Source organism: Salvelinus fontinalis, chromosome 7 (genome assembly GCF_029448725.1).
Source record: "Salvelinus fontinalis isolate EN_2023a chromosome 7, ASM2944872v1, whole genome shotgun sequence".
In the NCBI taxonomy this organism is placed as follows: Eukaryota; Metazoa; Chordata; class Actinopteri; order Salmoniformes; family Salmonidae; genus Salvelinus; species Salvelinus fontinalis.
The window spans coordinates 14,985,649-14,998,372 of NC_074671.1; positions in this window are offsets into that span (position 1 = coordinate 14,985,649).

Below are 12,724 nucleotides of genomic sequence, written 5' to 3' on the forward strand. Positions count from 1 at the left end.
CCCACAGGCTTCCCAACATTCCAAAGCTCCATTGGCTTGGCTCTTCATTAAAATATTTGACTATATTCAAATCACAGTTTGGGAACAATCACTGTGGTGGATTAACTTTGTGTTTCAATGGTGAGCCAGAGGAGATGTCATCATATGTTCATGTCCAAATTACATCATTTGAGAATAAGATGCAAAGTTGATCTGAAGACAAAGTTAGAGTCCTTTCCATTTTGAACAATCACTACATTCCCTGTGTAGGTAGCAGACCGGTGCTGAACACGTTCCCTGCGTAGGTAGCAGACCGGTGCTGAACACGTTCCCTGCGTAGGTAGCAGACCGGTGCTGAACACGTTCCCTGTGTAGGTAGCAGACCGGTGCTGAACACGTTCCCTGTGTAGGTAGCAGACCGGTGCTGAACACGTTCCCTGTGTAGGTAGCAGACCTGTGATGAACACGTTCCCTGTGTAGGTAGCAGACCGGTGCTGAACACGTTCCCTGCGTAGGTAGCAGACCGGTGCTGAACACGTTCCCTGCGTAGGTAGCAGACCGGTGCTGAACACGTTCCCTGCGTAGGTAGCAGACCGGTGCTGAACACGTTCCCTGCGTAGGTAGCAGACCGGTGCTGAACACGTTCCCTGCGTAGGTAGCAGACCTGTGCTGAACACGTTCCCTGTGTAGTTAGCAGACCTGTGCTGAACACGTTCCCTGCGTAGGTAGCAGACCGGTGCTGAACACGTTCCCTGTGTAGGTAGCAGACCGGTGCTGAACACGTTCCCTGCGTAGGTAGCAGACCGGTGCTGAACACGTTCCCAGCGTAGGTAGCAGACCTGTGCTGAACACGTTCCCTGTGTAGGTAGCAGACCGGTGCTGAACACGTTCCCTGCGTAGGTAGCAGACCTGTGCTGAACACGTTCCCTGTGTAGGTAGCAGACCGGTGCTGAACACGTTCCCTGCGTAGGTAGCAGACCTGTGCTGAACACGTTCCCTGCTGAACACGTTCCCTGAGTAGGTAGCAGACCGGTGATGAACACGTTCCCTGCGTAGGTAGCAGACCGGTGATGAACACGTTCCCTGCGTAGGTAGCAGACCGGTGCTGAACACGTTCCCTGTGTAGGTAGCAGACCTGTGCTGAACACGTTCCCTGCGTAGGTAGCAGACCTGTGCTTAACACATTCCCTGCGTAGGTAGCAGAGGTGCTGAACACGTTCCCTGCGTAGGTAGCAGACCGGTGATGAACACGTTCCCTGCGTAGGTAGCAGACCGGTGCTGAACACGTTCCCTGTGTAGGTAGCAGACCGGTGCTGAACACGTTCCCTGTGTAGGTAGCAGACTGGTGCTGAACACATTCCCTGCGTAGGTAGCAGACCGGTGCTGAACACGTTCCCTGTGTAGGTAGCAGACCGGTGCTGAACACGTTCCCTGCGTAGGTAGCAGACCGGTGCTGAACACGTTCCCTGTGTAGGTAGCAGACCGGTGCTGAACACGTTCCCTGCGTAGGTAGCAGACCGGTGCTGAACACGTTCCCTGTGTAGGTAGCAGACCGGTGCTGAACACGTTCCCTGTGTAGGTAGCAGACCGGTGCTGAACACATTCCCTGCGTAGGTAGCAGACCTGTGCTGAACACGTTCCCTGCGTAGGTAGCAGACCTGTGCTGAACACGTTCCCTGCTGAACACGTTCCCTGCCTAGGTAGCAGACCGTTGCTTAACACATTCCCTGCGTAGGTAGCAGACCGGTGCTGAACACATTCCCTGTGTAGGTAGCAGACCGGTGCTGAACACGTTCCCTGCGTAGGTAGCAGACCGGTGCTGAACACATTCCCTGTGTAGGTAGCAGACCGGTGCTGAACACGTTCCCTGCGTAGGTAGCAGACCGGTGCTGAACACGTTCCCTGTGTAGGTAGCAGACCGGTGCTGAACACGTTCCCTGCGTAGGTAGCAGACCGGTGCTGAACACGTTCCCTGCGTAGGTAGCAGAGGTGCTGAACACATACCCTGTGTAGGTAGCAGAGGTGCTGAACACATTCCCTGTGTAGGTAGCAGAGGTGCTGAACATGTTCCCTGTGTAGGTAGCAGACCGGTGCTGAACACGTTCCCTGCGTAGGTAGCAGACCGGTGCTGAACACGTTCCCTGCGTAGGTAGCAGAGGTGCTGAACACGTTCCCTGCGTAGGTAGCAGAGGTGCTGAACACGTTCCCTGCGTAGGTAGCAGACCGGTGCTGAACACGTTCCCTGCGTAGGTAGCAGACCGGTGCTGAACACGTTCCCTGCGTAGGTAGCAGAGGTGCTGAACACATTCCCTGCGTAGGTAGCAGACCGGTGCTGAACACATTCCCTGTGTAGGTAGCAGAGGTGCTGAACACATTCCCTGTGTAGGTAGCAGAGGTGCTGAACACATTCCCTGTGTAGGTAGCAGACTGGTGCTGAACACGTTCCCTGCGTAGGTAGCAGAGGTGCTGAACACATTCCCTGCGTAGGTAGCAGACCGGTGCTGAACACATTCCCTGCGTAGGTAGCAGACCTGTGCTGAACACATTCCCTGTGTAGGTAGCAGACCGGTGCTGAACACGTTCCCTGTGTAGGTAGCAGACCGGTGCTGAACACGTTCCCTGCGTAGGTAGCAGAGGTGCTGAACACGTTCCCTGTGTAGGTAGCAGACCGGTGCTGAACACGTTCCCTGCGTAGGTAGCAGACCGGTGCTGAACACGTTCCCAGCGTAGGTAGCAGACCTGTGCTGAACACGTTCCCTGTGTAGGTAGCAGACCGGTGCTGAACACGTTCCCTGCGTAGGTAGCAGACCTGTGCTGAACACGTTCCCTGTGTAGGTAGCAGACCGGTGCTGAACACGTTCCCTGCGTAGGTAGCAGACCTGTGCTGAACACGTTCCCTGTGTAGGTAGCAGACCGGTGCTGAACACGTTCCCTGCGTAGGTAGCAGACCTGTGCTGAACACGTTCCCTGCTGAACACGTTCCCTGAGTAGGTAGCAGACCTGTGCTGAACACGTTCCCTGCTGAACACGTTCCCTGCCTAGGTAGCAGACCGTTGCTTAACACATTCCCTGCGTAGGTAGCAGACCGGTGCTGAACACATTCCCTGTGTAGGTAGCAGACCGGTGCTGAACACGTTCCCTGCGTAGGTAGCAGACCGGTGCTGAACACATTCCCTGTGTAGGTAGCAGACCGGTGCTGAACACGTTCCCTGCGTAGGTAGCAGACCGGTGCTGAACACGTTCCCTGTGTAGGTAGCAGACCGGTGCTGAACACGTTCCCTGCGTAGGTAGCAGACCGGTGCTGAACACGTTCCCTGCGTAGGTAGCAGAGGTGCTGAACACATTCCCTGTGTAGGTAGCAGAGGTGCTGAACATGTTCCCTGTGTAGGTAGCAGACCGGTGCTGAACACGTTCCCTGCGTAGGTAGCAGAGGTGCTGAACACGTTCCCTGCGTAGGTAGCAGAGGTGCTGAACACGTTCCCTGCGTAGGTAGCAGACCGGTGCTGAACACGTTCCCTGTGTAGGTAGCAGACCGGTGCTGAACACGTTCCCTGCGTAGGTAGCAGAGGTGCTGAACACGTTCCCTGTGTAGGTAGCAGAGGTGCTGAACACATTCCCTGCGTAGGTAGCAGACCGGTGCTGAACACATTCCCTGTGTAGGTAGCAGAGGTGCTGAACACATTCCCTGTGTAGGTAGCAGAGGTGCTGAACACATTCCCTGTGTAGGTAGCAGACTGGTGCTGAACACGTTCCCTGCGTAGGTAGCAGAGGTGCTGAACACATTCCCTGCGTAGGTAGCAGACCGGTGCTGAACACATTCCCTGCGTAGGTAGCAGAGGTGCTGAACACGTTCCCTGTGTAGGTAGCAGACCGGTGCTGAACACGTTCCCTGCGTAGGTAGCAGACCGGTGCTGAACACGTTCCCAGCGTAGGTAGCAGACCTGTGCTGAACACGTTCCCTGTGTAGGTAGCAGACCGGTGCTGAACACGTTCCCTGCGTAGGTAGCAGACCTGTGCTGAACACGTTCCCTGTGTAGGTAGCAGACCGGTGCTGAACACGTTCCCTGCGTAGGTAGCAGACCTGTGCTGAACACGTTCCCTGCTGAACACGTTCCCTGAGTAGGTAGCAGACCGGTGATGAACACGTTCCCTGCGTAGGTAGCAGACCGGTGATGAACACGTTCCCTGCGTAGGTAGCAGACCGGTGCTGAACACGTTCCCTGTGTAGGTAGCAGACCTGTGCTGAACACGTTCCCTGCGTAGGTAGCAGACCTGTGCTTAACACATTCCCTGCGTAGGTAGCAGAGGTGCTGAACACGTTCCCTGCGTAGGTAGCAGACCGGTGATGAACACGTTCCCTGCGTAGGTAGCAGACCGGTGCTGAACACGTTCCCTGTGTAGGTAGCAGACCGGTGCTGAACACGTTCCCTGTGTAGGTAGCAGACTGGTGCTGAACACATTCCCTGCGTAGGTAGCAGACTGGTGCTGAACACGTTCCCTGTGTAGGTAGCAGACCGGTGCTGAACACGTTCCCTGCGTAGGTAGCAGACCGGTGCTGAACACGTTCCCTGTGTAGGTAGCAGACCGGTGCTGAACACGTTCCCTGCGTAGGTAGCAGACCGGTGCTGAACACGTTCCCTGCGTAGGTAGCAGACCGGTGCTGAACACATTCCCTGTGTAGGTAGCAGACCGGTGCTGAACACGTTCCCTGCGTAGGTAGCAGACCGGTGCTGAACACGTTCCCTGTGTAGGTAGCAGACCGGTGCTGAACACGTTCCCTGCGTAGGTAGCAGACCGGTGCTGAACACGTTCCCTGCGTAGGTAGCAGAGGTGCTGAACACATTCCCTGTGTAGGTAGCAGAGGTGCTGAACATGTTCCCTGTGTAGGTAGCAGACCGGTGCTGAACACGTTCCCTGCGTAGGTAGCAGACCGGTGCTGAACACGTTCCCTGCGTAGGTAGCAGAGGTGCTGAACACGTTCCCTGCGTAGGTAGCAGAGGTGCTGAACACGTTCCCTGCGTAGGTAGCAGACCGGTGCTGAACACGTTCCCTGTGTAGGTAGCAGACCGGTGCTGAACACGTTCCCTGCGTAGGTAGCAGAGGTGCTGAACACGTTCCCTGTGTAGGTAGCAGAGGTGCTGAACACGTTCCCTGTGTAGGTAGCAGAGGTGCTGAACACGTTCCCTGTGTAGGTAGCAGAGGTGCTGAACACATTCCCTGCGTAGGTAGCAGACCGGTGCTGAACACATTCCCTGTGTAGGTAGCAGAGGTGCTGAACACATTCCCTGTGTAGGTAGCAGAGGTGCTGAACACATTCCCTGTGTAGGTAGCAGACTGGTGCTGAACACGTTCCCTGCGTAGGTAGCAGAGGTGCTGAACACATTCCCTGCGTAGGTAGCAGACCGGTGCTGAACACATTCCCTGCGTAGGTAGCAGACCTGTGCTGAACACGTTCCCTGTGTAGGTAGCAGACTGGTGCTGAACACGTTCCCTGTGTAGGTAGCAGACCGGTGCTGAACACATTCCCTGCGCAGGTAGCAGAGGTGCTGAACACGTTCCCTGTGTAGGTAGCAGACCGGTGCTGAACACGTTCCCTGCGTAGGTTGCAGAGGTGCTGAACACATTCCCTGTGTAGGTAGCAGACCGGTGCTGAACACGTTCCCTGTGTAGGTAGCAGACCGGTGCTGAACACGTTCCCTGTGTAGGTAGCAGACCTGTGCTGAACACGTTCCCTGTGTAGGTAGCAGACCGGTGCTGAACACGTTCCCTGCGTAGGTAGCAGAGGTGCTGAACACGTTCCCTGCGTAGGTAGCAGACCTGTGCTGAACACGTTCCCTGCTGAACACGTTCCCTGCGTAGGTAGCAGACTGGTGCTGAACACGTTCCCTGTGTAGGTAGCAGACCGGTGCTGAACACGTTCCCTGTGTAGGTAGCAGACTGGTGCTGAACACGTTCCCTGTGTAGGTAGCAGACCGGTGCTGAACACATTCCCTGTGTAGGTAGCAGACCGGTGCTGAACACGTTCCCTGCGTAGGTAGCAGAGGTGCTGAACACGTTCCCTGCGTAGGTAGCAGACCTGTGCTGAACACGTTCCCTGCGTAGGTAGCAGACCTGTGCTGAACACGTTCCCTGCGTAGGTAGCAGACCTGTGCTTAACACGTTCCCTGTGTAGGTAGCAGACCGGTGCTGAACACGTTCCCTGCGTAGGTAGCAGAGGTGCTGAACACGTTCCCTGCGTAGGTAGCAGACCGGTGATGAACACGTTCCCTGCGTAGGTAGCAGACCGGTGCTGAACACGTTCCCTGCGTAGGTAGCAGACCGGTGCTGAACACGTTCCCTGTGTAGGTAGCAGACCGGTGCTGAACACGTTCCCTGTGTAGGTAGCAGACCGGTGCTGAACACGTTCCCTGTGTAGGTAGCAGACTGGTGCTGAACACATTCCCTGCGTAGGTAGCAGACCGGTGCTGAACACGTTCCCTGTGTAGGTAGCAGACCGGTGCTGAACACGTTCCCTGCGTAGGTAGCAGACCGGTGCTGAACACGTTCCCTGTGTAGGTAGCAGACCGGTGCTGAACACGTTCCCTGCGTAGGTAGCAGACCGGTGCTGAACACGTTCCCTGTGTAGGTAGCAGACCGGTGCTGAACACGTTCCCTGTGTAGGTAGCAGACCGGTGCTGAACACATTCCCTGCGTAGGTAGCAGACCTGTGCTGAACACGTTCCCTGCGTAGGTAGCAGACCTGTGCTGAACACGTTCCCTGCTGAACACGTTCCCTGCCTAGGTAGCAGACCGTTGCTTAACACATTCCCTGCGTAGGTAGCAGACCGGTGCTGAACACATTCCCTGTGTAGGTAGCAGACCGGTGCTGAACACGTTCCCTGCGTAGGTAGCAGACCGGTGCTGAACACATTCCCTGTGTAGGTAGCAGACCGGTGCTGAACACGTTCCCTGCGTAGGTAGCAGACCGGTGCTGAACACGTTCCCTGTGTAGGTAGCAGACCGGTGCTGAACACGTTCCCTGCGTAGGTAGCAGACCGGTGCTGAACACGTTCCCTGCGTAGGTAGCAGAGGTGCTGAACACATTCCCTGTGTAGGTAGCAGAGGTGCTGAACATGTTCCCTGTGTAGGTAGCAGACCGGTGCTGAACACGTTCCCTGCGTAGGTAGCAGAGGTGCTGAACACGTTCCCTGCGTAGGTAGCAGAGGTGCTGAACACGTTCCCTGCGTAGGTAGCAGACCGGTGCTGAACACGTTCCCTGTGTAGGTAGCAGACCGGTGCTGAACACGTTCCCTGCGTAGGTAGCAGAGGTGCTGAACACGTTCCCTGTGTAGGTAGCAGAGGTGCTGAACACATTCCCTGCGTAGGTAGCAGACCGGTGCTGAACACATTCCCTGTGTAGGTAGCAGAGGTGCTGAACACATTCCCTGTGTAGGTAGCAGAGGTGCTGAACACATTCCCTGTGTAGGTAGCAGACTGGTGCTGAACACGTTCCCTGCGTAGGTAGCAGAGGTGCTGAACACATTCCCTGCGTAGGTAGCAGACCGGTGCTGAACACATTCCCTGCGTAGGTAGCAGAGGTGCTGAACACGTTCCCTGTGTAGGTAGCAGACCGGTGCTGAACACGTTCCCTGCGTAGGTAGCAGACCGGTGCTGAACACGTTCCCAGCGTAGGTAGCAGACCTGTGCTGAACACGTTCCCTGTGTAGGTAGCAGACCGGTGCTGAACACGTTCCCTGCGTAGGTAGCAGACCTGTGCTGAACACGTTCCCTGTGTAGGTAGCAGACCGGTGCTGAACACGTTCCCTGCGTAGGTAGCAGACCTGTGCTGAACACGTTCCCTGCTGAACACGTTCCCTGAGTAGGTAGCAGACCGGTGATGAACACGTTCCCTGCGTAGGTAGCAGACCGGTGATGAACACGTTCCCTGCGTAGGTAGCAGACCGGTGCTGAACACGTTCCCTGTGTAGGTAGCAGACCTGTGCTGAACACGTTCCCTGCGTAGGTAGCAGACCTGTGCTTAACACATTCCCTGCGTAGGTAGCAGAGGTGCTGAACACGTTCCCTGCGTAGGTAGCAGACCGGTGATGAACACGTTCCCTGCGTAGGTAGCAGACCGGTGCTGAACACGTTCCCTGTGTAGGTAGCAGACCGGTGCTGAACACGTTCCCTGTGTAGGTAGCAGACTGGTGCTGAACACATTCCCTGCGTAGGTAGCAGACTGGTGCTGAACACGTTCCCTGTGTAGGTAGCAGACCGGTGCTGAACACGTTCCCTGCGTAGGTAGCAGACCGGTGCTGAACACGTTCCCTGCGTAGGTAGCAGAGGTGCTGAACACATTCCCTGCGTAGGTAGCAGACCGGTGCTGAACACATTCCCTGCGTAGGTAGCAGAGGTGCTGAACACGTTCCCTGTGTAGGTAGCAGACCGGTGCTGAACACGTTCCCTGCGTAGGTAGCAGACCGGTGCTGAACACGTTCCCTGCGTAGGTAGCAGAGGTGCTGAACACGTTCCCTGCGTAGGTAGCAGACCGGTGATGAACACGTTCCCTGCGTAGGTAGCAGACCGGTGCTGAACACGTTCCCTGCGTAGGTAGCAGACCGGTGCTGAACACGTTCCCTGTGTAGGTAGCAGACCGGTGCTGAACACGTTCCCTGTGTAGGTAGCAGACCGGTGCTGAACACGTTCCCTGTGTAGGTAGCAGACTGGTGCTGAACACATTCCCTGCGTAGGTAGCAGACCGGTGCTGAACACGTTCCCTGTGTAGGTAGCAGACCGGTGCTGAACACGTTCCCTGCGTAGGTAGCAGACCGGTGCTGAACACGTTCCCTGTGTAGGTAGCAGACCGGTGCTGAACACGTTCCCTGCGTAGGTAGCAGACCGGTGCTGAACACGTTCCCTGTGTAGGTAGCAGACCGGTGCTGAACACGTTCCCTGTGTAGGTAGCAGACCGGTGCTGAACACATTCCCTGCGTAGGTAGCAGACCTGTGCTGAACACGTTCCCTGCGTAGGTAGCAGACCTGTGCTGAACACGTTCCCTGCTGAACACGTTCCCTGCCTAGGTAGCAGACCGTTGCTTAACACATTCCCTGCGTAGGTAGCAGACCGGTGCTGAACACATTCCCTGTGTAGGTAGCAGACCGGTGCTGAACACGTTCCCTGCGTAGGTAGCAGACCGGTGCTGAACACATTCCCTGTGTAGGTAGCAGACCGGTGCTGAACACGTTCCCTGCGTAGGTAGCAGACCGGTGCTGAACACGTTCCCTGTGTAGGTAGCAGACCGGTGCTGAACACGTTCCCTGCGTAGGTAGCAGACCGGTGCTGAACACGTTCCCTGCGTAGGTAGCAGAGGTGCTGAACACATTCCCTGTGTAGGTAGCAGAGGTGCTGAACATGTTCCCTGTGTAGGTAGCAGACCGGTGCTGAACACGTTCCCTGCGTAGGTAGCAGAGGTGCTGAACACGTTCCCTGCGTAGGTAGCAGAGGTGCTGAACACGTTCCCTGCGTAGGTAGCAGACCGGTGCTGAACACGTTCCCTGTGTAGGTAGCAGACCGGTGCTGAACACGTTCCCTGCGTAGGTAGCAGAGGTGCTGAACACGTTCCCTGTGTAGGTAGCAGAGGTGCTGAACACATTCCCTGCGTAGGTAGCAGACCGGTGCTGAACACATTCCCTGTGTAGGTAGCAGAGGTGCTGAACACATTCCCTGTGTAGGTAGCAGAGGTGCTGAACACATTCCCTGTGTAGGTAGCAGACTGGTGCTGAACACGTTCCCTGCGTAGGTAGCAGAGGTGCTGAACACATTCCCTGCGTAGGTAGCAGACCGGTGCTGAACACATTCCCTGCGTAGGTAGCAGAGGTGCTGAACACGTTCCCTGTGTAGGTAGCAGACCGGTGCTGAACACGTTCCCTGCGTAGGTAGCAGACCGGTGCTGAACACGTTCCCAGCGTAGGTAGCAGACCTGTGCTGAACACGTTCCCTGTGTAGGTAGCAGACCGGTGCTGAACACGTTCCCTGCGTAGGTAGCAGACCTGTGCTGAACACGTTCCCTGTGTAGGTAGCAGACCGGTGCTGAACACGTTCCCTGCGTAGGTAGCAGACCTGTGCTGAACACGTTCCCTGCTGAACACGTTCCCTGAGTAGGTAGCAGACCGGTGATGAACACGTTCCCTGCGTAGGTAGCAGACCGGTGATGAACACGTTCCCTGCGTAGGTAGCAGACCGGTGCTGAACACGTTCCCTGTGTAGGTAGCAGACCTGTGCTGAACACGTTCCCTGCGTAGGTAGCAGACCTGTGCTTAACACATTCCCTGCGTAGGTAGCAGAGGTGCTGAACACGTTCCCTGCGTAGGTAGCAGACCGGTGATGAACACGTTCCCTGCGTAGGTAGCAGACCGGTGCTGAACACGTTCCCTGTGTAGGTAGCAGACCGGTGCTGAACACGTTCCCTGTGTAGGTAGCAGACTGGTGCTGAACACATTCCCTGCGTAGGTAGCAGACTGGTGCTGAACACGTTCCCTGTGTAGGTAGCAGACCGGTGCTGAACACGTTCCCTGCGTAGGTAGCAGACCGGTGCTGAACACGTTCCCTGTGTAGGTAGCAGACCGGTGCTGAACACGTTCCCTGCGTAGGTAGCAGACCGGTGCTGAACACGTTCCCTGCGTAGGTAGCAGACCGGTGCTGAACACATTCCCTGTGTAGGTAGCAGACCGGTGCTGAACACGTTCCCTGCGTAGGTAGCAGACCGGTGCTGAACACGTTCCCTGTGTAGGTAGCAGACCGGTGCTGAACACGTTCCCTGCGTAGGTAGCAGACCGGTGCTGAACACGTTCCCTGCGTAGGTAGCAGAGGTGCTGAACACGTTCCCTGCGTAGGTAGCAGAGGTGCTGAACACGTTCCCTGCGTAGGTAGCAGAGGTGCTGAACACGTTCCCTGCGTAGGTAGCAGACCGGTGCTGAACACGTTCCCTGTGTAGGTAGCAGACCGGTGCTGAACACGTTCCCTGCGTAGGTAGCAGAGGTGCTGAACACGTTCCCTGTGTAGGTAGCAGAGGTGCTGAACACGTTCCCTGTGTAGGTAGCAGAGGTGCTGAACACGTTCCCTGTGTAGGTAGCAGAGGTGCTGAACACATTCCCTGCGTAGGTAGCAGACCGGTGCTGAACACATTCCCTGTGTAGGTAGCAGAGGTGCTGAACAGATTCCCTGTGTAGGTAGCAGAGGTGCTGAACACATTCCCTGTGTAGGTAGCAGACTGGTGCTGAACACGTTCCCTGCGTAGGTAGCAGAGGTGCTGAACACATTCCCTGCGTAGGTAGCAGACCGGTGCTGAACACATTCCCTGCGTAGGTAGCAGACCTGTGCTGAACACGTTCCCTGTGTAGGTAGCAGACCGGTGCTGAACACATTCCCTGCGTAGGTAGCAGAGGTGCTGAACACGTTCCCTGTGTAGGTAGCAGACCGGTGCTGAACACGTTCCCTGCGTAGGTTGCAGAGGTGCTGAACACATTCCCTGTGTAGGTAGCAGACCGGTGCTGAACACGTTCCCTGTGTAGGTAGCAGACCGGTGCTGAACACGTTCCCTGTGTAGGTAGCAGACCTGTGCTGAACACGTTCCCTGTGTAGGTAGCAGACCGGTGCTGAACACGTTCCCTGCGTAGGTAGCAGAGGTGCTGAACACGTTCCCTGCGTAGGTAGCAGACCTGTGCTGAACACGTTCCCTGCTGAACACGTTCCCTGCGTAGGTAGCAGACTGGTGCTGAACACGTTCCCTGTGTAGGTAGCAGACCGGTGCTGAACACGTTCCCTGTGTAGGTAGCAGACTGGTGCTGAACACGTTCCCTGTGTAGGTAGCAGACCGGTGCTGAACACATTCCCTGTGTAGGTAGCAGACCGGTGCTGAACACGTTCCCTGCGTAGGTAGCAGAGGTGCTGAACACGTTCCCTGCGTAGGTAGCAGACCTGTGCTGAACACGTTCCCTGCGTAGGTAGCAGACCTGTGCTGAACACGTTCCCTGCGTAGGTAGCAGACCTGTGCTTAACACGTTCCCTGCGTAGGTAGCAGACCTGTGCTGAACACGTTCCCTGTGTAGGTAGCAGACCGGTGCTGAACACGTTCCCTGCGTAGGTAGCAGACCGGTGATGAACACGTTCCCTGCGTAGGTAGCAGACCGGTGCTGAACACGTTCCCTGTGTAGGTAGCAGACCGGTGCTGAACACGTTCCCTGTGTAGGTAGCAGACCGGTGCTGAACACATTCCCTGCGTAGGTAGCAGACCTGTGCTGAACACGTTCCCTGCGTAGGTAGCAGACCTGTGCTGAACACGTTCCCTGCTGAACACGTTCCCTGCCTAGGTAGCAGACCGGTGCTGAACACGTTCCCTGCGTAGGTAGCAGACCGGTGATGAACACGTTCCCTGCGTAGGTAGCAGACCGGTGCTGAACACGTTCCCTGTGTAGGTAGCAGACCGGTGCTGAACACGTTCCCTGTGTAGGTAGCAGACCTGTGCTGAACACGTTCCCTGTGTAGGTAGCAGACTGGTGCTGAACACGTTCCCTGTGTAGGTAGCAGACCTGTGCTGAACACGTTCCCTGTGTAGGTAGCAGACCGGTGATGAACACGTTCCCTGCGTAGGTAGCAGACCGGTGCTGAACACGTTCCCTGTGTAGGTAGCAGAGGTGCTGAACACATTCCCTGTGTAGGTAGCAGACCGGTGCTGAACACATTCCCTGCGTAGGTAGCAGACCGGTG